This window comes from Augochlora pura, chromosome 3 (genome assembly GCF_028453695.1).
Source record: "Augochlora pura isolate Apur16 chromosome 3, APUR_v2.2.1, whole genome shotgun sequence".
NCBI lineage: Eukaryota > Metazoa > Arthropoda > Insecta > Hymenoptera > Halictidae > Augochlora > Augochlora pura.
The window spans coordinates 20,250,835-20,276,762 of NC_135774.1; positions in this window are offsets into that span (position 1 = coordinate 20,250,835).

Sequence of the window (25,928 nt, forward strand, 5' to 3'; positions counted from 1 at the left end):
GTTTCCCCGTACACGTTAAGATCTACGAGAAACCGAAACGATAACGCAGCTATAATTCACCGTGGTCGATTAAAATTCCCTCGCAGATCAACAGCAAACAGTCATTCGAATATACGAAACTGTAAAATATCACAAGCAATGTGATCCAAGGTGTTAAATAATAAAGACGTACCGTTAAGGGAAGCGGTGCTCGCCAGCGTGGTCCCGAAACGCGTGATTCCGCAAGACAGCCACACTATCCCGAAAATTCTTGCTTCAGCACAGAACACCACTATGGTTCGTCCCCGCACACGTGCAATTCCGGCATAGACGATCCGGCTTGTGTATCGCCCGCAACATCTCCGCGATATCACTGGGACAGTGTATGTACCTTGAATCCGTGTAAAAATATCGCAGGCAATTTCTTGGGCTTATGGTTGCTCCGGATGCGGATCACAGCGTTCTCGGTAACACACGTGGATCCGGACAGCTGTTGCAATTTAGAGAGTTCCAGGGCGAACACGAGTCACAACAAACGTTATTTGTCCAAAGGATCGAGTCACTGTCCAGGCACATACGAGATAGATGTGTGCACCGTTGCAGGGCTGATCGATCATTGACCGTTCTTGTCCAGGTTTTATCACAGGTTGGCGAACGACGCGTGCCGGCGTCGGCGTTGGTGTCGGTGTTGGTGTCGGCGTCGCACGCGTGGAATTCCGCAGGTGGTGGACGCGTCGCGTCGCGTCGACTGTCAACTACGGCTCGGTGTGAATGCACCACGGTCAGATGTGTGGGTGCGCGCGTGTGTGTGTGTGCGCGCGCGCGGGCGCGGGTGTGCACGTAGATGCACGATCTGAAACAGGTGTGCGGTCGAGTGGCGGCGGGCGGCCTGGCTCTTAGAGCAGTCGCGTTGTGACTGCCTCTTCGGACTTGCCACTGAAAGTGGAGAACGAGGCGAAGAGTCCCACCTCCTTGTGCCACCTCCAACTGGGTGGGTACCAGCCCATCGGACCCTCCTTCTCCTCTCTTGTCCTGTTCAATCTTTTCGCTTCTCCGCCACACGCCGTCCTTCCGGTGGCCCGTCGAACGCGTTACGCCGATTCAACATGTACGTGTGTGTCGCTTGCCTCGCCTTGTCTTTCCACGTCTCTCCTTGTCCCGCCTCGCCTCGCTCCGAACCCTGCACCCACGCCACCGTCGAATGTTTACCGTCCTCCTAGCCGATTAGACACACCGCTTTGCCCACGCTCTAGAGGCACCCTCGTGCAGATACCTGCGGATTCTCTCTACCTACGCCGGAGGTCCAGTAGCCCTCGTTGCCTTCTTCCTGTCCTAAATATCACTGCCTTCGGGAGAAATACACCTGTTTGTTAACCTGCGAGCCCCCTCCCCTCCTTTCTCTTTTTTCTCTCTCCTTTTTCTTGTTTTCGCTCCCTCTTCGACAACACTGACTGGCCACTTCCCTCCGTGCGGGGTGTATTCCGGCGTGTTTCACGCTTGCCGAAGGATTTGTAATCGAGGCACCGCTAGATCCCTGGGATTTACCACTGTGCTTGGATAGATCGCTTCTTCGACGAGTTCTGCATTGCTGCAACATAGATTCTTTCGCATGGAAACGTTGCAGCTTAGTTTTCTGTATCGTTGGGTCGTAATGCGACAAATGTTTCTTTTTATTTATTAAATAACGAAATGTAATTTACGAGTAAGAGCGGGGTCTTACTGAATCATTTGTCGGTGATTTTATTTTTCGTGGCATAATGAAATTGTAATTGATACAGTATGGAGACGAAGAGGTGGTTATTTATTCTATTTTATAATCCTATGTCATTTCTTCGTACTTGTTTCAAATAATTGTTAAATCTTTGTTTGCAATCGCATTTTTATTAATAAAATAAAACAAGGAAAGACCCTGTATCTAGACAGAGGAAAGTACTATACTGAAAGAATGAAGAATTATGCCATAATAACATAACCAAGGAACATATAGATTTATATCTCTTTTACGGTAATCAGGTAAAATATACAAATAAAATCCTTTTTCATTTGTACCACGATTTCAATAAGCTAAAAATAATATACCGACATTTTTAAATTCTTTTAGTTATCCTAATGTTTCAGATTGTATTATTTTCACCACAAACGCATAAAATCTGTGTTCTAATGATAAAAAGATTCTTAGATCTCATAACATTTTATGCTTGAAGGTTTTTAACGTTGTTGAGAATAATTTAAAATTTGTTCGGTATTCTATAATTCTGAAATTTGTGTAAACGTAATTTTTTATTTTTCAAGATGAAAACGCAGTTTGATGTATAATTATTTGAAGAATGTAAATTGGAAGTAATCTACTGATTTTCCAATTGGTACATACGGAATTCATGAAAGCATATTGATACTGTATATTTAGTTATTGATAAGAACCAATTAAACACACTTGGTAATCGCGGTTACTTACTTAGACATTTAAATATTTTAATATGTTCATTAAAACGATTTAAGCTCTAATATTGTAGCTAATACAAGTGTCTATTAATTTCTATATTTGGCAGGTTGTTATTGTGTTTCATGCGTTGTAAATACACAATGAATTATGTGAATATTTATTGTCCTTTCTTTATACAAAGTTGTTTACTTATTTCTTGCATAGTGTACAAATACATTGAATAAAAATTTTGTTCTGTATTTTAATTGATTTCGAATGTTCGTTATATCTTCTGTTACAATAATTGAATCTTCTCTTTCATAACAATTGTATACATTTATTTTTATGTTCGCGTCAATAATGCGCAGAGAATGGAAATTAAAAATCGAGTATATTCATTTATGTAGCTATCTAAATATAGTTAAAAACTATCTACATTTAAATGTTTGGTAGAGTTTAAAATGTTTCTTTTTAATTATTTGCTCAACAGCAACTATTTTCATTGCTACAGATTCGAGCATTATTAAAATAAAATTATTTGCTAACCACCGAAGGCATCGTAGAAATCTTAAATAGAATTTATATCGTCGTATTAACGATTTTCTAGAGAACTGGAAGAAACAGGTGAAACACAATATTACGACAGACACGAGATTCACTTAGACACCATTTTAACTTCATAATTCAAATATAAACTGATTTTTCCGGCAGTGAGAAATATAATATTTTCAGCTAGAATGTCTAAATCAAACGAAATCTGTAATTTTTAATTGAAGCGATATTGCCGAGAAATAGAGTTCTTTGCAAGTTTAAAATTATTTTCGCACCGCAAATTTCCATCTAGTTAATTCAGTTTACTGTGACATGAGGTGAAAAAGGATTAAATATTCCATCGTATCGAGAAGCGAGAACCTGTCCATAATTTGAATGATTAAATAACTTCACCCTTCCCAGCGCAATACTATTGGGTGAAATTTAGTTCGTTAACGAAATTTTAGTTCTTTTTTCAACGGAATAAATCGACATGAACGTGCTAACATATTTATGGTAGTTTTAACAATATATAACTTATGCGCACACTGAGATGGCTTGAAATAGGTAAAAATGAATATGTCAATGACATTTTATTCTTATAATTGCTGAGTTACAAACACTTATGTCAAAGTTCTAAATAATATTCCGTCCAAAGCAATAATTTCACATCCGACGGTAATTAATTGTGTCGAGTTCTGTCATGTTCATTGCAGTAAATAGAAAATATATATGAATTATAATATTATAACGCCAGAACGATAGATTTACCGATGTTCCGTATGTGAGCGTATTTGATAGGTTTCCGTCTTGCCTTATGCGAGGCGTTCAAATCACAAAATTCGCCAAAAGGATCCTATGGGAATTCTGTCGATTTCACAGATTATGTGCGCGTATAATTATTTTTAAATTCACCTATTACATAGTCTTCATTATCGAAAGCAATATTTGTAATTGAAACAAAATGTAACATCTTATTTTTCTATAAATACAAATAAAACATTTATTTTCTGTTGTGCTGTGATTCGCTAAGCTATTGCGCTATTTTTAAGAGCGCATGTCAAATGATTAATTTTTATATTAAATCATACCTTGTTCGCTTTATTACATTTCGACATTATAAAACAATTCGACAATATAAAAATATACTAACCGGCATTCTGTCGTTGTGTTATGTTTAATGTAGTGGTAACATGAAATATTACGGAACTGTGCTCGTCGCAAGACGATGTTTAACTATATACTTGCACCCGCTACGCCAGTGATGTGGTTAATTGCTAAATTCATCGTTTATGTGTCCTTTGAATCAACTAAAGGAATTATGTAAACCACTCCAAATCCAGTTAGAATTTACGGGGCAATTTATTATATGTGAACGCATTTCGAAAAGTGAAAACCATTGGATTCAGTCTAGGCCATTTGTTTCGATTTCGTTTCGGGGAATGTAGTTATTCAATTGAATCAATTAAGAATAGTTATTTAATTTAGAAAATTCATTCCATTAAGAATGTTCGTTGAATTTAGAAATTTAGAATATTAGTTTAATTTACATTGATTCGGTTAAAAATGTTCATAGAATTTACGTGACTTCATTTAGGAATATTCGATCAACCTAAAAAATTAATTCAGTTAAGAATATCTATCCAAGTTAAAAAATTAATTTGATTTATCAAAAATGATCATTGTATTGTACTTAAGTCCACTTGATATGTTTTTAACTTGTTAAAAATGGACGTGGCTTTGTTCAATTGACAGACTATATCGAAAACATATTACACATAAATTCTTCAGAATTCAGCAGAATCGTAACCCAACAAAATTCCTTCGCCGACTATAGCGACCCCCGCTGTTACTTACCGTTTCCCATAGACGCAGCGGGGCGTCGATTATCTGGACTAATTGTAAGCATCGTAGAATCTTGATTGTCTGAACCTCCAACTACTTTTCACATATAATCAGCTCAATCTAAGACAGCCCATATGCAAAACGGTTTACTGCACAAATTAATAAAGACGACTGAAATTAAGTATATTTTTTATGAAATATTTATGTCACTCTGCTTAGCCCGGATAATCGAGGTTCCACTGCACCACATTTCGTCTTTACGAACTTGTAATTATGTTTTAATATAGGCTGCCTAAGACGGAGCTTATTCCATGTGAAACGTATTTGGCCATTAGAGAATTCTGCTAAGAATTCTGAATAATCGAGGATCTACTGCACCAAAAATTCGCAAGATCGTCCCCGTTTCTGGAAAAAATATAAGCTGCGTGTAACTCGAACTGCCTCCGTTTTCACTCCAGCGTTCGAATGCTGGTGCCGCGACGCGACGCGGCGCGACCCAACATCGCTATTTACCAGGAGTCGCCGAACCGGTTCAAATTAATTAGTATTCCTTACCGCATTAATAATTGCACTAATTAAAAGACTCCGAAAATCCAGTCGGTTCCTAAGTTTCGAACGTCGTATGGGAAGATGTGCAAAAGCTAGGGTGGGAGGGGGGGGGATGCTTATTCTGCAGGGGGTCACTGGTAGAAGGTGGGGCAACACCGCGAGAAGGGGGTTGAGGTGGTCGGAGGAAGTACCCACTTCCCGTACCCATTCACCCGTCCTTGTGTCCCTGTTTAAGGGTCTCGCCAGTGCAGCCTGGTACCACTACACCCTCTCCCCCCAGCGAGCCAAGCTCAGTCACCCCCTGCCAGCATCGTTGCTGCCACTACCACTGCCGCGTCCTTCCAACTCCCGAGCCAACCCCCCGTATCGCCCCACTACCCGCGAAGAAACGGCACCAGTGGTTCTCAGCTGGTCCGCCGGCCGTACATACACCTATATATGTGTACAGATATATAGAGGCAGGGTTTGGTGGGGCGGGTGGTGCTGAGCACGCGTCACGAGGCGCTAGAAAAGCAAAGGTGCCCACGGATGTATTTTTTAATTATTGATTTTAATGACGAGGGGAGCCGCTGCCAACGCCATCTTGGATGCTGGGCGGAGTAAGAAGCGTCTCTCCCCCTCCCTCCCGTCCTCGTCGTCCTCATCCTTCTTCGCTGGTACACTCTTCCTGTCTTTCTTCAGCGTTCATCCAGCACTCCCTACGCGGACTCTTTCCTCTCTTGTTCTTTCGCTTCTGCACGCGTTCGCTCGCCCGTCTCGCTCCTTCCCTCTGTCTTTTCATCCTTTCTCTCTCCTACTCCACCTCCACCTCCTCCTCCTCCACCACCTCATCCTCCCTCTTCCACCTCTCTCTCCCTTCGTTTTCTCTTCCTCTGCCTCTTTCTTTCACCTCTTTTCTACCGTTTCCTTGCTCTTCGTACCCCGTACGCTCTCCGCGCTCTGCTCCCTTCCTTCCTCCGTCTCTTTTCGCCTTCTCCGTGGATCTTTCGTAGGTTACCCCCTTCCCGACATGCCCCTTTGCCCACCGTCCCCTCGCCACGTCACTGCTCTCTCTCCTCCTTTTCTTCTCGACTAATGCCGAGAGATAGACAGATGATGATTAAGAAAGCGCCGCTACGTGTGAGGACAACGCCGCGACGCTCCGTCCCACCGTCCCCCGCTACCCCCTCTCGCACCCCTACCTACAGCATACTTTCTTCAGTGCCCCGTGTGCCCCTCCGCCACCAACCGTTACGCTTTCTTCTCGATTTTCCTACGTTTCCTTCGTCCGCGTCCGGCGTTCGCCATCTCTGTTTCCTCCTCGATGCTTAATTTTCCTTTGAATTTTTTTTTTGCCTCGATTTTTGCCAGCTTCCGGCGGGTCGCGTGACGCGGGGCTTCCGGACTGATACCAGGATCATGTGTGAGTTGTACGGTTCTAGGAGACTTCGGGCTTCGTCGTTGTTTCCACCGCTGTTGGGCGGATTTGCGAGGATTTTAATGGTATTCTGTAATTCGAAATCAAAACGAGTCAATGTACACGCGAAGGAAAATCGATGAATTAATAGTGTAATTTTGGAAATTTGTCTTATAGTCTTGCATTAATTTTTAATCTTTTATACACGAAGCCTTAGTTGAAAAGTCTTATCGATTTGTCACTTTCCCGAATATTTTTAAATCTTTGGTGCATTGTTCACAAGTTTTATATATTGACTTACAACGTTCGAAACGTTATTTCTAATAATATATTGATTTTGTTAACTTACAGCTTCATTCTTGGATGATCTTAGGTAAATTTACCAAAAGGGGAAAGTTTAGTAATTCAAAATTAAATCATATAAATAATGAAAATTGAGTAGGCAGTATACTTTGATTTTGGAAAATTTCTGTTTCAATTTATTTATATTAATGTATGTATACGCTATAAAGATTTATGAACTATTGTAGTATAGTACACGTATGTTAAAAGTCCGATTAATATCGATAATTAAATAATTAACTGAACGACGAAGGAAATTTTTTAAGAGGAAAATGAGATTATAAATACAATAAATATGCGAATGTACATCTTGGATACACGGGTCTGAAATTTGAGGGTAGCACGTAGTGAACATGAAACTCGGTATCAATGATGTTATCTCGAAATTATCGCCCGTCCTTGAATTATACGCTTTTCTGGTATCCGCAGATTATTAGGTAAAATTAGTACATACAATGTTCCAATCAACATGCTTGATACGTAATGAATACGAATGGAGTTAAATTATTCAAAGGAAAACATGAATCTTATTGTTTTACACAGAAAAGTTTCCAATCTGATCAAAGATTCAGAAATTTATTAAATATATACAATTAAGTAAATTCCAAGAAGCCCTTATGAAATGTAATTAATATGAATTCAGCGATTGAGCACTGTCAATTATAGTTTTGTAACATTAATGCTTAAATTTATTTTTATTTTATTTTGTAAAACAATGTAATGTAACACTGATTACTAATAGCTTCAAAGCTGATGCGACTGGAAGTAAATATTTATTTTAAAAATGATTTCCTGTTAATATTATTGATGTAATCATAGTTAAATAAATTTAGAATATTCTTTTTTGATGGCCTCAGACAAATATCTTGAGAAATATGGAAGATAGAGAAAAATGTTTCGGACGGCAGTCGTGGAACACCCGAGGAAACAGTAATATTTACATTTATTTGATTTTCCCATGATTTTACGAACCTCTGTGGAAGTCAATTTTAAATTCTCCAACGAGAAGTTATAGTTTTTATTTTATGCTCTTCTAGCTGTAACAAAGAAACATTTTTGTAAACACCATTCAACGTTAATCCGGATCTTTCTAATTATGCGATAAATACTATAGAAATTCATCTAACATTTTCAACAATTAGAAATTTCGAAAATTTCGAGAACTTCGTCAATTGATGTTTAACGCAATACTTATCGAGTCAAAAAATAAACTAATCCGCGTTGCTTCATAACGACGCAAAGATCGTCTTTATTTAGAGTAGAATTAAAATTGAATTATTGTTTATGAAAGTGTCTTTATAATTTCAGCAACTTTAAAACAAAAAATGTAAATAGTTAGGCTTTTAGTTTACTTCTTTAAATGCTTATGTTTATTCGATCATGAAAATGGTTATGATTTGATGTCTCGCAAACAGCAGGGGTCAAAATCATAAACAGGTATAATTTGTAAAACGTTCCGATAATAACAACAATAATTTCTCAGAAATTCTCAAGGTTATCAGAATGTCAAATAAAGGTAACGTTATGATTTTATTATTATTCGTTTAATATTGAGGAGAGTTGTATTGTTTTACTTAATCGTCTATAGTATGTGGATTTTGGGATACGATTGTTACTAAATTACTTATTAACAGATTGCGAATTTCATACATTTGTACTAAAAATAGGGTTATGATTAGAAGATACACAGAAACAACCATATATAGTCAGTAAAAACAATTTACAAACGAGCTCGTTCAAGTTTCACGTTACTTATTTAATTCAATAATATTTTTATTTAATTTACATCTTATTTAATCTAATAATATTTTATATTAGAATTTAATAATAATAATAAATATAAGATACCAATAAGATACCAAGCAGAAGATATAAACAATATAGCAAAATATAAATCTATATAAACTACTATAAAAAATACAAATAAAGTAATTTGTTGTGCGAGAATTCTTTTAAACTTTGATTACGTTAGTTTTCAGTCTAAATGACTCAAAAATGTAGAAAATATTTATTTTACTGAATGATTCACAATCTGTTAGCGAATAATTTACAGTCCAGACATCCAAAAACATCGACATCATTAAGAACATAATTTTTCCATATATCTATGTCTTTCGAGTTGGTATTATTATACAAATTTATTTGGTTTTTAGTATCTATCATTCGAAAATAAATGTTTTCTCGTTTCTCAACGTTCAGATGAATTTATTGATTTCGCTGATTATTCACATCTGTTCTACACAATAATTACGGGTTTCCATTAATATTTCAAGATTCGTGAACTGTTCCGTCGTAGAAAAACTTACAGTTATATTGAAAATGAAATACAAAGGAGTGCTAACCCTATTGATACGATCCCGAATATGATACATATACTTTCACTTGTTTATTTCCCATATTATTCTATTCATATATTATATTGTTTCGCTTTATTCTACATTTCATACATTTGAATTGTAAAAATGTCTGTATCAGACTGTATAGAATAAATAAAAGTGAATGTAATAAAAGATACGAAACATTATAAAATACAATTGAACGGTTTATGAAGGTTGCATTAACATTTTGGCATAATCACTCAACTGCAAAACAAGAAAACGTCTACAACTCAGGTAGCCGTGCGCTCATGCCATGAATCCCGGTGAGTCGTCGGCTCGCGCATTGTACCGTAAGAAGTGTATGACTCAGGGACCTCAATAAAAATGACGTCCGAGCAATGGTTCGCATTGAAATATTTTTCTGAAAACAAGTGTTGCCAGTTACTTCCTTAAATTGCAGTAATTCTTGCCGTTTGAGAGCAGGCCGGCGCGGCGCGGCGCGACGCGGCGCAGGTACACATCTATCCGCGTGTGCACCTGACCACACAACGTCCTCGTGTGCAACATATATACCAGAAGTTTCCTGGAACGGCCATTGAAAAGGTATTTCCGATCGGCACGGAACGTTCTTACGGATCGTAAATTTATCTTTCGAAAATTTGTGTCATTCTTCCGGCGGCGGTTAATTGCACGAGGTCGTGGCTACGCCGAGGACGTTAACGGCGTTCCCGTTGTAATCGAGAAGCGAGAACGGTTCCCCGCGTGAACGGTAATACGGCCACGTTAGCCGTTTCGTATAATTTTTAATCCGTATCGATTGTTCCCCGCAAACCGGCTAACCGGTGAAACTTGGCAGGTGAAACTTAATTTCGCACCTTCCGGCGGAAAGAATGCATTTTGGGACCGCGTGCGCGTATTTTCTTGCGTTTTTACCTCAGACCGAGACCGGCGAGAGGATTCCTTTTTTTCACGGAAGCAATAAAATTGCGTAGGAACGCGGAGTCGAACACCTGATAAAAGTAGCGCGCGCGACAACGATGCATTGCGTTTGAAATTGTTTCGTTCGTTTTTAATTTTTCCAGGAATATCGAACGTGTGCTCAAGTTTCAAAATGACTATTGGACAGAGTTGGGTAAATTGTTGTTCAGATGAGGGACAAAAGATTATATGTTGACGCGTAAAATTTTATTCGGCATTATCAAATGCACACGCGATCGAATGAGAATTCATCTGAATAAAAAATTATTTGTTACTTTTATTAAGAATTTATATATGCAGGAATTAATTCGGGAAATAATTGATTTAAATATGAATTATAGAATATAGCGTTTCTTCATGGTTTACTGATAAATTCCTTCCATGTTAATTTTTACATTGCATTCGCCACAAATAATGTCAGAATTTGTTAATATCATTACTGTTTTTACGATTATAATTATCGTAGATAATTACGAGTTATACAAATTCATAATTGTGTATTTATGTTCTTAAAAGCAAAAAATATTAATTGTAAAGTTGTTTTTTAAATGAATCGTTCTTAGTCACGTAATTACCATCAAATAAAGTGTTCCCTTTTTCTATTTACTAAAACTAAACCTATGCATACTAACAATAAAACAATGAACTGTTAATTATTTACGAAACCATTCATTTATTTGAAGAAAACATTACAAAGAGATTTATTAGACTTCTGAAGAATTTTAATAAGTTGGGAATATTGTGACAGTATTTTGAAATCTTTAAAATATTATTTATATCTTTTGCATTCGTTCAGCTAATTTTTGTCATAAATCTAGAAAATCCGCGGTCCGGTCATCAATTATATTGGTATTTAAATCAGTTGGATTCGTTTAAAATGTTAGATGAGCGGTCGAGGAATTGTCATTATTCGCTTGCGATGATCGCATTAAAAAACGCTGCTCCGTCCGAATTTGCATGAGCTTTCGCATAAAATTCGCGGCAGTGATCCTTCAATCCGCTAAAACCCATTATGTACACGACTTGGTGAAGGAAGGTACTTAAACATATGCAGGATCGATAGTAGGGCGAAGACGAAGATTCATACGCAAGCTATGCGGAGAAACCATGAGAATACGAGCCAGCTATGGAGTGGTCGAACCGCAACCCCCCCATTGTGAATTAATTACCCACAATTGTTGCATGGGTCAGAGGGGGGTAGGGGGGTTCGGAAGCCGCTCCGTACACCTCGGTTCGCGACAATGCCGAGTCACGATTTTATTAATTCTAACACGCTTGTATCACGCATGCTACGCGATATGCGACTGTCAACAAACGTGAACCAGTAATTTCGAGGGAGAACGTGAACGTAACGGAACACCCCTGTGTCTTGTGTTTTACATCTAAAGTGGATAATAGTAATGCACTGTACTATGTTACATTTTTACGACACTCGACACTGAACTTCTCTTAGCCCAACGTAATTTAAAAAACAAATCTTGAGATATTTACAGCATCGTTTAAAGTATTTAACTTCTCCTAAACATTTTTAACTTTCATAAACTTACAAAATGTAAATTAATATTATTATTCTTCTGAAATAATAATTGGATGTACGACATACATAAAGATAGTAAGGTATGGTAGTTTATATTGCAAAATCGTGTTCATAATAACTTCGATTTAGTTGAGTTTTTGCACTACAAATTATTATTTAGTACGATATTGAAGAGTTTAAGTCTCGTATCGTATTTTTGTTTAAAATCGAAATCATTAATTATCGATCAAATATTATTAGCAGCATTGACAACTATATAAGGCACCAATTAATTCTGATAACTTTTTGTGGGACATCGGCGTTAAGTAACGCATCAATTAATTGTTAATTAAACGTATCAGTTGCTTAAGTCACGATTACTTGTTAAATAAACAATGATCTACGTAACAGATATTAATAGTTATTATTACTTTGCCTATAATTTACCCGGTCTTATGCAGACAAAAATTGTGTCAATTTGCTGTAGATTAGAGTGTCGCAAAGAGAAGGTTAATATTGCAATAAAGCGCAAATGCAATTGATACAGTATGTAAGTGTCAATAAATCAATTCGCATTACACCGATATTGATGTCACGATGCAAAATTGAGAAGATAAATTATTCCGTGGGCACCGTGAAATCAGTGCGTGACGGTTCAGTTGATCTAGATCGATAGCTGGAAATCGAATGACGAAGAAAAGAGATGAAACAAAAGGAACTGTCGATACTACTACATTGAATCTTTTGTTTTCATTGAATTTTCCCACAGTATTACAGTGTTGTTATAACGTGTATCTTATATTTAGCATGATGTTATGCATAGAAATATAAATATACTATACATTATAATAAGTATTAACAGAGTAATTATAAGATAATATTTCACAAAGAAAAAAAAAATTTAATATAGAATTTTTATGTATTATGACATATTATATATTTTTTATTCTTTTTTTCATCTTCGTATTTGACTTCAACGTCTGTGTGCTCTGTTTCGATATTTATTTATCATATATCACATTGTCGTTTTTATTAATGTTCTTTCTATCTATTCACTCAAATGTTTCCTTTTATTTTGTACTTTCATTTATTGTTTTTATCAAATTATACATGTTTTCGTTACAATTCATTTGTCAGAGGAAACGAATTATAAATTATGTATGGTTAAACTAGTTTAAATCTTTCTTAAATATAATATTTTCACACGAAAATTGTGAATGATACATAACCATAATGTTAGTTAGTAACCATGTTAGTAACCATGACAGTTAATATTGTATTAAACTCGGTAATGTCGAATATATTATTGGGTAAAGTAATCGAAACTTTTTAAAAATCAATGCACAGTGATAAAAACTTGATGCAAGTTAGGCAAAAGCTTACACATCACAGCAAGAAAATTAACTTCCTCTAATAAAAAATTTCAGATCAACAAACTTGGTTAAAATAAGTGAAGGGACTGCTTCAGTAAAAAGCTGGCTCTTTCGAGCAATTTCAGGAGATCAACAAAAAATAATTAAAAATCAAGTTTGTTGCAAACGTATTACGAATTTATATTTATGGGTATTAGCGTCAATAGACTTTTACACTGAACATTACTATTTTAATGAAATGTATAATTTAAATGACATCAGTTTCTGTATTAAAATAAAAATAAAAATTAAGAAACCGTTAAAAAGGTATGAAAGAGAGCAAATATATTATTGGAAGACTTGCTGTAATGTACTTAGATGTTAAAATATTCTATTAATGCAATCAAAGATAAATTTGCAACGTGACATTATCTTCAAATAATTTGCATCTCATTGCAACTCTGTGCAATGTTATGTGTTATGTAACTATTATACTTATTACCATATTAGGTGAAGCGATATGGGTGAAGTAGGTGAAGCATACCTCTTTATGTGAACATGGGTATTATTATTTTTTTAGGTTAACATAACCTTGTACTACGATCTATTAACCCGGCATTACTGTTCCATAAGAATGTGATCCGATCACTGTAGTTGGTTATTACATACCCCAATAAATTTCTATAACAAACTATTTAAAAAGATAATTTTAAATATTTAAATATTCTAGCAAAATAGTGATTTAATCAATATCATTAAAACGCTTCAAAATTATTTAAATTGAAAACTGAAAATATGGATTCAACGCGTGTTAATACTAGCAGTATTAATTGGATAATAGATGAAATTCGTGGTAGAGCATACAGTTTGAATATTTGCACGTAACTTCATTGGAATTTGTTGCGAGTTTCTTCGTTTCATTATCCGAAATCCGTAAACAATGTTATGCATAACATCAACCCTATAATAGCAAGCCTCATGGGTGTACCAATAATAATGAATGCAGAAATTAATAATGACATTATGTTATTACTTGACTAACGTGATTCGATCATTTACAAAGACAAGTAATCTATGCTTCATTTTGTTACTCGTCGATAAAATACAAAATCGACCGCTGCATAGAAGGGTTATCGCTCAAGGCATCTGAATCCAGGTAAACAAAGAAACCAAGCCAGTTTCTACACGCGAAAGGAAATCGACGCACGTTCGCGTGCAGAAAAATCAATTCGATTCAGCAAGTTGTATCATTCGGATGTGAAAGTCACTCGCCCCGTATAAGACAGCCGTAGGGAAACGTTCCTGCTCTATAGTAATCACTTAACATCACTTGCGTAACCCATTTTGCCGCGATACGCGCGGCCCGATTGAGAGTTTATCCATGGTTCCCGTGGAGATCCGAGCGATGGGAAATCAAAAGGATCTTCCCTTGATTCGATCGGCTACACTTACGAGCGAGCGTTTTATTTCCTCGCCTGTGCCGCGTGCCCCGTCGCAGGTACAAGATAGAGAACTCATCGGCGGAGAAAAAAGGAGGCACTTGTCGCGTGATGTGGTAAAGTAACGGGAAGTGTGTTCGTGGGTGGAGGTGGGATCGTCGAAGGAAGAGGTTCCCGGAGAGGGAGACACGGAAGGACAAGAAGGAAGGGGTAGGAGAAGAAGCGCACGAAGAAATAAGGCGAAATCAAATCGCAGCATCCGCCGAGGCTTATACAGAGCACGCCGTGGGATTTCGCGTGTCCGAGCGAATTTCTAAGTAGTGTCAAGAAACGCGGCCAGGCCACGTTTCGGCCCCCTTCGTGCTCGCCCCTTTCCTTCAACTATGTACATTTCAGTCGCGTTCCAAACTGTCTGGAAATAACGCTATCTGTGTGCCTCAGCGAGATTTACAGCGTTCGATGGGAGCTGCCGAGACGAGGCGAAAATTCTGACGAAAATTCGGATCTCTTCAGAATATGATTCTGCTGGGAAACTTGTACTCTTTAATCGAATAATTTCTTACAACAAAATCCCGGTGATAGATACGCGTCGATAGAGAGGACACTTCAAACGAGTGTTTAAGGGTGTATTCTAGTGTTTATTACGTTTTAGGAATATTTTTACGAAAAATTATAACAATTTTTGCAGTCAAATTTATAAGGTTTATTTATGCATGTTTTAATAAATCTAAAAGTTTTTGGGTTGAGAAACATTAAAATTGGTGCTGTTGACTGCTTTGAAACATAATTGAATTTCAATATATGATACTTAATTAGTTTGAGTTTGGCTATAGCACATACTAGAACAAAAGAAAGTTGGTAATAAAAGAATTATATTCTAACAACTATTCGTTTTTTTATCGATTTTTTATTCATTCTCATTAATTGTATTATACGCAAAACATTAATCATATGGAATTTGAGATATCTACGTTTAGAAATAATTCAACTTGAATATAAAGTACAAATTAATTGTTTAAACACTTCTCGATCAATGTCTTTCCAAATTTGTTATATTCTAGAAAAATGCTTTCAACATTTTCATTGTCCTTTCTTAATTTTGTTGTCTCCGTTTAGTATCACTAATATGCAACTGCGTCTCTGTAAAAACATCGTAAAAAAGTCTGCTTAATTACAAGCTTGTTATAATTAATCTAGCACGTATTTTGTGTCGTTATTTAACATGAGAATAAAATGATCGTGTAAGATTTCAAACCTGTAAACACAATTTATATTTTCTTTCGAATAACAAGGTATGTATCCGGTGATTTATGGACGGCAGTGTAAGCAATGTTAGTTATTCAGAGACGACTTATATCTGCACCTTTGAAATTACCTGGCAAATATATGTCCCGAAAGCCCCAGGGGAACTAACTTACTAATTATAAATAGCGACCTACATTCTTCCGAAAAAAGAACTGTAAAAAGGGTATGAAAGCTTTTTATGGAGTAGCGGAATCTTTAGAGAGCGTGATTCCAGATGGTATAGAGGTTTGTGCAAGCAGATATTTATGTATGTTTTCTATATAATGCTAGTGATCCTGGCGGTATATTATGTTCTCTCACTGAGGTCTCTCGAAATTGCAAGAATCTGTTCGCTGGACATTCGCCAAGAACGTGCCAACCTATTACGAACTAGGAGAGTACAGATAAATGAAAAAAAATCTTCATTTGTTAGGTAATTAACGTAATTTCTCATTCATTAAACGCGCGTATATACAGAACTGTCCACGCGACTTGTGGACAAACAAAATCTTTTTTATTCAAAAGTTGCTCGATTTAAAGGGATGCACCACGTAATACATTTAATTTTTTTATGGGTGGAGGCGATTCGCAGACATGAAGGTTAATTTTATTTTCTTACATTTATCTTCATATTTTCTTATGTAAATTTTCATAGGTTGTTTCTCGCACCTTAAGAGTTCATACACGTAATTAAAGAGGCAAGTATTTTTATAATAATACCGCAAGGTAACATACATGTTATTTAAGAAAAACAAATAATTTTTATACATAAATGAGAAAAACGACTCCATGAAAAACATTACACAAATGACTCTGTAAGGTTCTAGAACTTCTTATATAGGAATATATCAAATCTAAATAAACTAAACGGTATCTACACTCTTAAAAAATCGAGTTATCGAATTTCCGCGAAGTTGGACGAGCTTATACGATTTGATAAATCGACGTATATACCAACGGAGATGCTCGAGTCTATTCATACCAGCTTCTACTATGCTAATTGTGAGATTATTTCTCTCTGATAATTGTGAGTCCTCTGTGTATGTACTCGTGCAGATTCGCCGGCATCCTTCGCACGGCAGCTGCATTATTATATCGCGTTAGTGCGCTGCACGATAACGTAACTAACAATAAGAAAGCGAAGCAGCGAATCGAACCGAAGACTCCGCGTGTTCAGCCGGGTGACTTCCCGGGAAGAAAGTTGCGCCGGGAAAGGGGGCCGCGCGGGGTCTACGGGAGTAATTGTAGATCCTTCTTGACGTTTTCGTGTGTGTCTCTCTGTTGATAGTAGGTGTCTTCGCGTGGGGCTGTGTTTAGATAAAGAGAATCCAGGTCCGCACGGATTACCGAGCGTGTGACGCAACCGCCTAGACGTAGCTGGGGGAACCGTTCGAGAAGTGACGGGGGGTGCATGGACGCGCGAGAAGGGAAAAACAGGAGGGCAAACAGGAAAATAGAAACTCCTAAGCGGTTGTAAGAGAGGTCGGGCGAACAAGAAATCATTGAGAGCGCCGAAAAGGGGGAAGATAGGACGATTTATTTGAACATTATGTACTTTGCTCTACCATCTCGTATAATCGAATTTTATACAGCAACGAGATCACTGACCGAGTTCAATGTCAATAGGCTGACCTAATGCAATAACTAGATAATAATTCTAATAAGTTATAGATAATATAAAAATATTCTCAAATTCTTTTCATGTTATTACAATCCTGTTTCTGGCCCAGTCATTTTTGTTTAAAATACATAAAATTCGCAATGTAGAAGTAATATCTTGAATTATCAGTGGACTGCGAATTTGTATGCAAAATAGCAAGGTACAAGTTGATGAGCTGATGATTTGTATTCGATTTAAACGCAGATATTAAGTAAGTCGCGTTAGTAATATTTGTTTGAAGATTAATTAAAAAAATTAATTTAGATTAAAAAAAGTTTAATACACTAATATAAAATATATAAATAATAGTGAAACGTAATAAAAACGTTCATAAAGATTCCTGCAAGAGTCGAGAAGCCGGGGGTTGCTGGAAAGGCGGTATTTAGTGAAACAAATTTGGGCTCGAACGCAGGCAGGCGACGAAGCTGTGCAGCCAGGGGGCAAGTATCAAGTTAGGAGAGCGGAGTTTGCATTTATCTCGTTCTATCCGGTCGCGATGCAGCATTATCAAATATTCAATTGCTGCTTCGCTCGCTGACCGCTGTCCGCAACGTTTTATTGGTTCCACGCGTTCAGGACCTTGGGGAACGGGGTTGTAGCAAACGGGACGGATCGGACTGGAACCGTCGGTGGACAGGAGTGGATCGGGGGACTCGAGAGACTACGAAGACGAAGGAGGGACCGCGCGGTTACGGTTGTCCGAACAGACGCGAGGGAAAGACAAACAAGAGGACGGAAGGAGCGTCACCTTTTCTTAAAACGCGTCCTACGCTCGCTCCTCTCGAATCATTCTCACACCAAAAGTGTAGCAGATCGCCGAACTCTCTTCGTCGTACCCTTCGTATCCGGCTGCGTGCTCTCATAGGCGCCGAGCGTTGATGAGTCGAGGCAGGAAGACGCGGAGAGGAAACGAGGGCGTGTAGGATACGGGGGAGGGGGGAGGGGTAGGAGGGTGGTCGCAGCAGAGGGGGACACGGGGGGGAAAGGGGGGGAGGGGAGGGGGTGGTGGTGGTGAAAACGCGGAGGAGTTGGAACGACCGCGAAGAGAATGTGAGGGAGCGGGACAAAGAATCAAGGACAGCAGCTAGAGGAAGAAGGAGACGGCCGGGTGGAATGAGTGAGAGACGGAGGTGGCGGAGATGGAATTAATGCACGCACCGGGCCACGCACCCAAACCCCTTACAGGCAGCCAGCCTACTTCGTTATACGACAAGTATAAGAGGAGAGCACAGAGACTTTTATTGATCGCCTGGCAAAAACTCAGGAACCCTCATTTCGTGCTCCGTACCCCCGACTCTTACCCAGCAAGCTTCCACCAACCATCCACCCCTCCTCCCGCTTTCTCGCACCCCCTCCCCCCCCTGTACGACGTCCCCCTTTTGAGGAAAAAGTGGGCTGCCGACGTCGTCGTCGTCGTCGTCGTCGGCGTCGTCCTACTCGTCGTTGTCGTTGCCGCTGCTGATACCGGTACTCCTCCGCCTCCCGATAATCTTTTACGCTTAAGACCTCCGTAACCCTTTCCCTTTCTAAAAATCACCCCGCTTACGTGTCGTTCACCGCCTGTCATCCCGCTCTCTCTTTTCCTCTGTCCATCTCTCCTTCTCCCTCTCTCTCTTTCTCTTTCGTTTTCTCGTTGCGCCCCGGCCGCCGGCCGCACCGCATCTATTCACCCCTATTTTGTAGTTCGCTGTCCTCCGCCCTATTCCTCTTTCGTCTTTCCTTTTCCGCTTTTCTCTTGGCCCCGGTCCCGGCCACCGCGATCTTTTCGTCTTTCATTTCTGATCCCGTCTCCCTTGATACTTCTTACTCGCGCCATTATCTACCACCTGCAAGGGCCGAAGAATCCCGGGGCGATGAAGGCACGCGGGGCGGAATTACGTCGACGCGCTTCGCATGGGCCGGGCCACGGGCCGTACACGAAATTGTAGATTTCTTTCTCGGGATGTATGCAAAGCTTTCCAACTTGCTTTGTTTCTTTCTGCTCCCCTTCCGCCCCTGTCCCCACCTCTCTCTCACTCTCTATCTCTCTCTTCTTCGGCTCGCACCCTCTCGCCTTTTTCTCTACACTATGATCCTTCTGGTAATTCTTTTTTCTCCGGTCGGGCAACCGGCAACTTATGGAGCAGCGGAGACGATAATGCAAGGGGAAGTCGAAAGTTTTCGGGCGGCCGGGCGGAGTTTAAAGTTTATCGTGCCCGATTTAAAGCGAAGCCCCGTAAAAGCGTCGATAGATGGAAATTATGCGACGAGCTTATGGACAATTCGTACTTAGGGTGATTTTCGAATGCTTAGAACTGAACTGCGCCGATAGCCGGCCGATCGATGATCATTCTTTGCCGTTGGCATATCGTTTCTTGACGCCTGTTTGATTCTCTATAAATCTTCTTCTCCCTTTGTACGTAATTCATACAAAATTAAACTAAATTTAAACAAAAAATTAAATTAAACTAAAATTAAACAATAATAGAAAGAAGAAATAGAGCAATAGTGTAACGACAAAAATCATAATTTTTTCTGAAACTTCGTTGGTACGCTACTGTGTGGTTATGTTGAACTATAGTTATGTCATTCAAGCTAAAGGATTACATGGAAATTTAATATAAATATATTTGATTTTTCATTCTGTAATGGCAGTCGCATGACTTTAAAACCAGCAGCATGATTGTTAATATTGACTAGTGTATAGTATAATAGATACTATTTTGTTAATGAAATTGACATTTTATTTTGAAGACGGGAAAAATACAGTTTCAATACTATTATTAATACAGAAATGATAAATGATATATCACGTGATAGTGCGGGTAATAAGGGTCAAGATTTTCTTCGTATCGTTAATTGCATCAAGTGACCTATTTGCAATTTACCTATTTGCAATTATTATATCAATCAACAATTATTATAATTCCATATCAATCCATAATTTATATTTCTGTCAATCTTTTTTCCAATTAATTATCATAATTAATTACTAATGTCGTTGTTACTCGTGGTCTTTATTCTGGAAAATGAAAAAGGACCTTATATATGCAAATAGGGAATAAATAAAACGCAAGTTAAATAGGGATAAATCTTTATCTATATCGGTGATATATTATTAAAGAAAACGGTGCCACAAATATTTATTGTTATTACGGTTTGCAATGTATTTTGTCGAGACATTTAACGTAAGAATAAATGTCCTAAATGGCATGAAAATCAGCGTGAAAAAAAAACTGAAAACGAGTGCCCATTGTCGGGGATGCACGCAACTGCAAACTCCGGCGGTTCACGCATCTCCGGTTTAAATACAAAAATTATGGCGGAACATTGTCGTGAGTACAATTCCTGTCCATCCCATTGTTCCTGGTTGTCTATAGGACGCACAGAGGCAATAGAGCTTTTAAAGCTTAAAAACGTAAGTATGTGAAGTCCAGAGGAGAATGTACCCCGAAACGATGGTCTGGTTTGTGTGCAAGGGGACGCGCTTGGCTGTGGGGGCGGTGGGACAGGGGGAAGGGTAAGAAACGGTGAACGGGTAAGATGTGTTTGTTCCACACGAGCTATTGTCCGCCAAGACTACCTTTCCATTGTTTGTTACAGTCTCGCCCTCTCTCTTTCAACAACACGTTCTCCCCGATCGGTATCTTACATCGCACCAAGCTTTATGCCGGGCTTTTCGGGGCGAATATTTCGCGAGTTTACTGCTTCCGAAATTTTTCGATTTTTCCACGTGAACCGATCGTCATTTATATTCATTTATTTTCTCCACCAATTGCGAACATTTTTCGACGCCTAGAGATCGTAGTTCCATTATTTGAAAACAGATTGGACGAGGTAAACGCATTGCTTCGTCTTTGTATAAATGTTTCGTTGTTTTATTTGATTTATCTGTGGTGGAATTAATAACTAAACTAAACATGAGAAATAATAAAATAAATATGCGTATCATATATTAATCATTTGGATAAAGTTAATTTTTGTACTGCTTGTAATTATTATTCTTGATAACATATTACATATTTATTTTTACCATGAGGAATTTTGTAGTTGGTAAATTGAATTTGTTCCTTATCTTTTATAACGTAATCGATCAATCAACTAGCATTTTAATTACCGTATGCAATATCATTCTGTTTTTAGAACTTTATTGTTACAAATCAATTAGAACAAATAAAATATACCATATGTACACTCAAATTAAAAGTTTCTTATGTCTTATATTACATGTAATTGTAAATATTGAACTAGCATTAAAAAAGTACAGATAGTGCCAAGTATAGAATACTTACATTAGAAGAAGAAGTAAAACAAAAACTTATCAATTATAGTTTGCGAAACTTTTGGCCTAATTTTTTTTCTACAAAGCAGGTAGTATCAAAATAAATATGGTCTACCATATTTTTATTTTCAAAATAATTAATTATGTCTCCTAACAATCTTCTGATCTGTCTTCATAATTAGTTTTGTATTTCATGTGAATATATGTAAGTAGTTAATTAATTAATTCGAGAGATTCTCTTATGTATAAACCTAAACGAGATACCTTCCCCAAGTTATCTATGTTGGATTTAAGTTTTCTCAAATCGTGAATGTATTGTTGAGGCTTTCAGAGTTCCGTTTCGAATCTGTAAAACTTGGTTCACTTGGAAGCAAATCTCTATAATTTTCAGATTTAGAGACCTAAGTCTGATTGATATCTGCATCCAGAAATCGGTGCAGAAAGGAGTTTGAACGTAGAATGGTAACAGCCAGTTGAAGAGGACTGGGGTGGTCTAAAGCGGTTTGCAGTGATCTGGATCGGATTGGTGCAAGCTGAAGCGAGTTCAAGCGAGTTCAAGCGGGTTCAAGCGGATTGGAGGGAAAAAGGTAGCTCAAAAATTCTGACAATGTCTCTACGATTCTTTGAACGAATGAGTGGCAAAGTTATCTGTAATATTATCTTTCGAATATGCAGGAATTTGTTTTTATGCATTCAAATGATACGCTTAAATAAATAAAACCTTAGACAATTATAAAGTCTTAACAAAAGCAAAATTGATAATTAACGAATCTTTTACCAAGCAATAAAAATTTCCTTCTGAAGTGGCATCATTATTTTGCTTGGTAACAACGTTTATAAAAATGTAGATGTTTTCAGCATTTTTTGCGCCATATGAGAATGTTATAACTTCGATGAACATTCAATAATGTTCATTAACGCTCCAAAATATTCGAGCACACTTCTTACATGGTAATAAATGTGACAAGCTAATTAAAATAAATCAATAATGCTCAATGTATTTCTTTTAAAAAATTCTCCAAGATTGCTTTGTATCGATTACTTTAATTTTACAATATCGATGTGGAATTATTAATCGAAACTTATGTTTCTTTTCACATTCATAGTTTCTTAAGTTCGATGCGCGTGACGTTGGGTACATACGAAAATCGGAGCGTCATAAATTCACAATGACTATTTTTCACAGATACTTTTATCAGAAAACGTAATAATATATTACAAAATTAAATTGAAACCTTTTTTAAATTTGAACAAATGGAATAAATAAGCTATCACTAACTGCAAAGAATAAATCCACAATTAATTAATTTTAGACAAACCTGAACACTAACTTACTTTACTTCTGAAATAATGTTTAATATTCGTGACTTCAAATTACTTTTTCTATTTTATAATAACACATCATTTAGCATACTTTTATTGTTTCTTGCGTTCTGTGGAATATTTTTATCGAGATTAAACCAATAAATGCTCTATGGATTTTAAGTTTGTACTTTCTTGTTGCTAATTACACTGGTCTACAAAGTTTGATCACTTTTTATCACACAAGGTTTAATATGCAATTTTAACAGTATTTTTACACTGAATTCAAATATACGATTAGTTTTTTGTATCATTTAAAATTTTTGGGTAAGGCTTAATTTAATGTTTAATAATTACAATAATCCTGCTGAATGACTTTATTGATTATTTGACTGCCGAACAACCAACATATTAACGCTGCATATGCAAACAAATTTTAAAATCCGTTTGAAACGTTTTTATTTTATTTGAAACAAAGCTGAATTACGTAAAGCTATACGTGGTAGGGAAAAACAGATTCCAGATCAGGATTCAGAGAGAATAAATAGATAAGAATTGTATAAATATCTTCTGTAATAAAAATGGTGTATCTTTCTCTTGTTAAAAGGTCGTGAATAAAATAAAGATTGCCACCACGTATACCAAGATCCAACACTTTACGAGACCACCACCACGTTTTACATCGAGTACATTTGCGTCAGACATCAATATACTCTTCGCGGTACATGAAAAAAAAATGTTAATAAATCTGTAGTAAAAACTTGCCGTCACACCTCGACTTGATCATGTCCCGTCGTCTGAAGCGATCCGACCGAGCCAGAAAAGTCACGAGTCGCCGACGTGCGCCCGCGAAACTTTGAAAGAGGCGCACAGCGGCGGAACCCGTCTTCGGTGGAAGTTGAACCCGCGATCGGCCCACGCGTCCCCCATGTCGCAGGCTACGCCTCTGCGGATTATCCGGCGTCGAACCGCGAATTCCTGGCCGACTAATTACTTAATTCGCCGCGGTTGAAGTTCGCGGTGTAATTTGATGGTGAGCGGCGAGTAGCCGCGTACTTATCCGTGTAGCGTTTATAAATGACAAGCGGACCTCGAAAATCAAACACAAAGCGAGCCGCGAGAAGCGTTGAAATGCCGGGCAGCTCGGGTATAGGGGGCCAAGGTAGGGTGGCCAAGGTAGGGGCCAGGCAAAAATGTAGAAAACCACAAAAGATTTCAATCTGTGGGCCTTTGTAGGAGGCAAAAGCGTTTGCACGTGCACACAGAGCCGCGTGCTCATTCACGTACGGGACACCCACGCGGCACCGTGCGTACAGAGCGCAACTTGTACCTAGCCGAGCAAAGTACTCTGTCGGTGCTCCTTATTGTCATACACTCGGCTCCCCGGGCTGCTGTAATAATAATTAAAGTTCCGTGCACACAATCATAGTAATGGCCGCCGGTGGCACCGGTGTTGTCCGCCGCGGCGTCGACGAACGGCCAGACGCTCGGAACGAGAGGAGCGAACGCGAATAACCCGATGGACGCGGAAAGCGGACGCGGACGCGGACCGCGCGCAGCCCGGTGCCGTCACACTTGAGTGCACGAGCTCACCCCTGCTCTCCTCCGCGCACCAAACCAAGGAGAACGATGACGACGAAAGGCGCAGGGGTTGAACGTTGTCGACGATAAAGAAAGGAAAAGAGATGGACACGGGAGAGAGGCGAAGGTGTAGCTCCGCGCCGTGGAAGGGATATGCTGGGGGCCGCGGAGCTGTGGGGTGCGCGGGGTGGGGGGAGGCCGCGGGAGGCGGGGGAGGAATACCTCCTGGAAATATTCTAATAAGCAAAATTTTCGCTTTTGTGTTTAAGAAAAGAGAAAGAAGTGGCGGCGAGCACCGTTCGAGGCCGGTGGTGGGACCGAGCGAAACATAGCGGGCCGGGAGGGTGCGAGAAAGAACGAAAGGAAGCTCCGAATGAATCCTGGCTGGCTGTACTCTTCTGGTAGTCGCGATGTTGATGGTGGTGGATAGCGATACCGGTCTTCAAGGAGTTAGAACGTGGAAGGGGGATAGGTACAAGGAAATGAGAGGCAGAGGAAGGGAGACGGATGGATGTACGAGTAAGAGTTCGACGGATGAAGAAGAGGAAGAAGAAGGCGAAGAAGACGGACCGAGGCAGGGAGTTGAGTTGGTCGTATTGTCTCAGCGGGGTGGTTGCTCGCAGGCCGCGGGGATCGAGGGGACACCGCGGAGAGGCGGCGAGCGCGAGGGAGGTTGGTCGGGTTACCAGAGGGATGAGAAGGATGAGGAGGGGCAGGAGGTTAGGCAGCCGAAGGAACGAAGTGGGTGGAAGAAGAAGCGGAGGCAGAAGAAAGAGAAAAGAAGAGGGCGACCGGGAGGGATGGTGCGGGGCTTTAGCGGCGAAGGGGGTAAGACGCTGCATGAAGGGTTGGAAATGTAGATAGAATTTCTTCATTTCACGTCCTTCGCCCCACACCCTCCCTGCTCACCCTCGTCGACCGCCACCGCGATCTCTACCCTCCCCCTCCATCCTCTTCACCGCCCTCCTTCTTCGTCTTTTCCTATGCTCCCTTTTCTCTTCTTTCCGCGCCATCCCCCTACACACCCGCACCTCCTCGACGCCCTCCACCAACCCCCGACCCTCTCCTCTCATTTCACCCATCCCCGCCATTCTTTCTCTTAAGACTCCGCGGCAGAGGAATCGTTAAAATCTGGCCGTACCCTCGGTACCCACCCTACCTTGCTACCCTCCA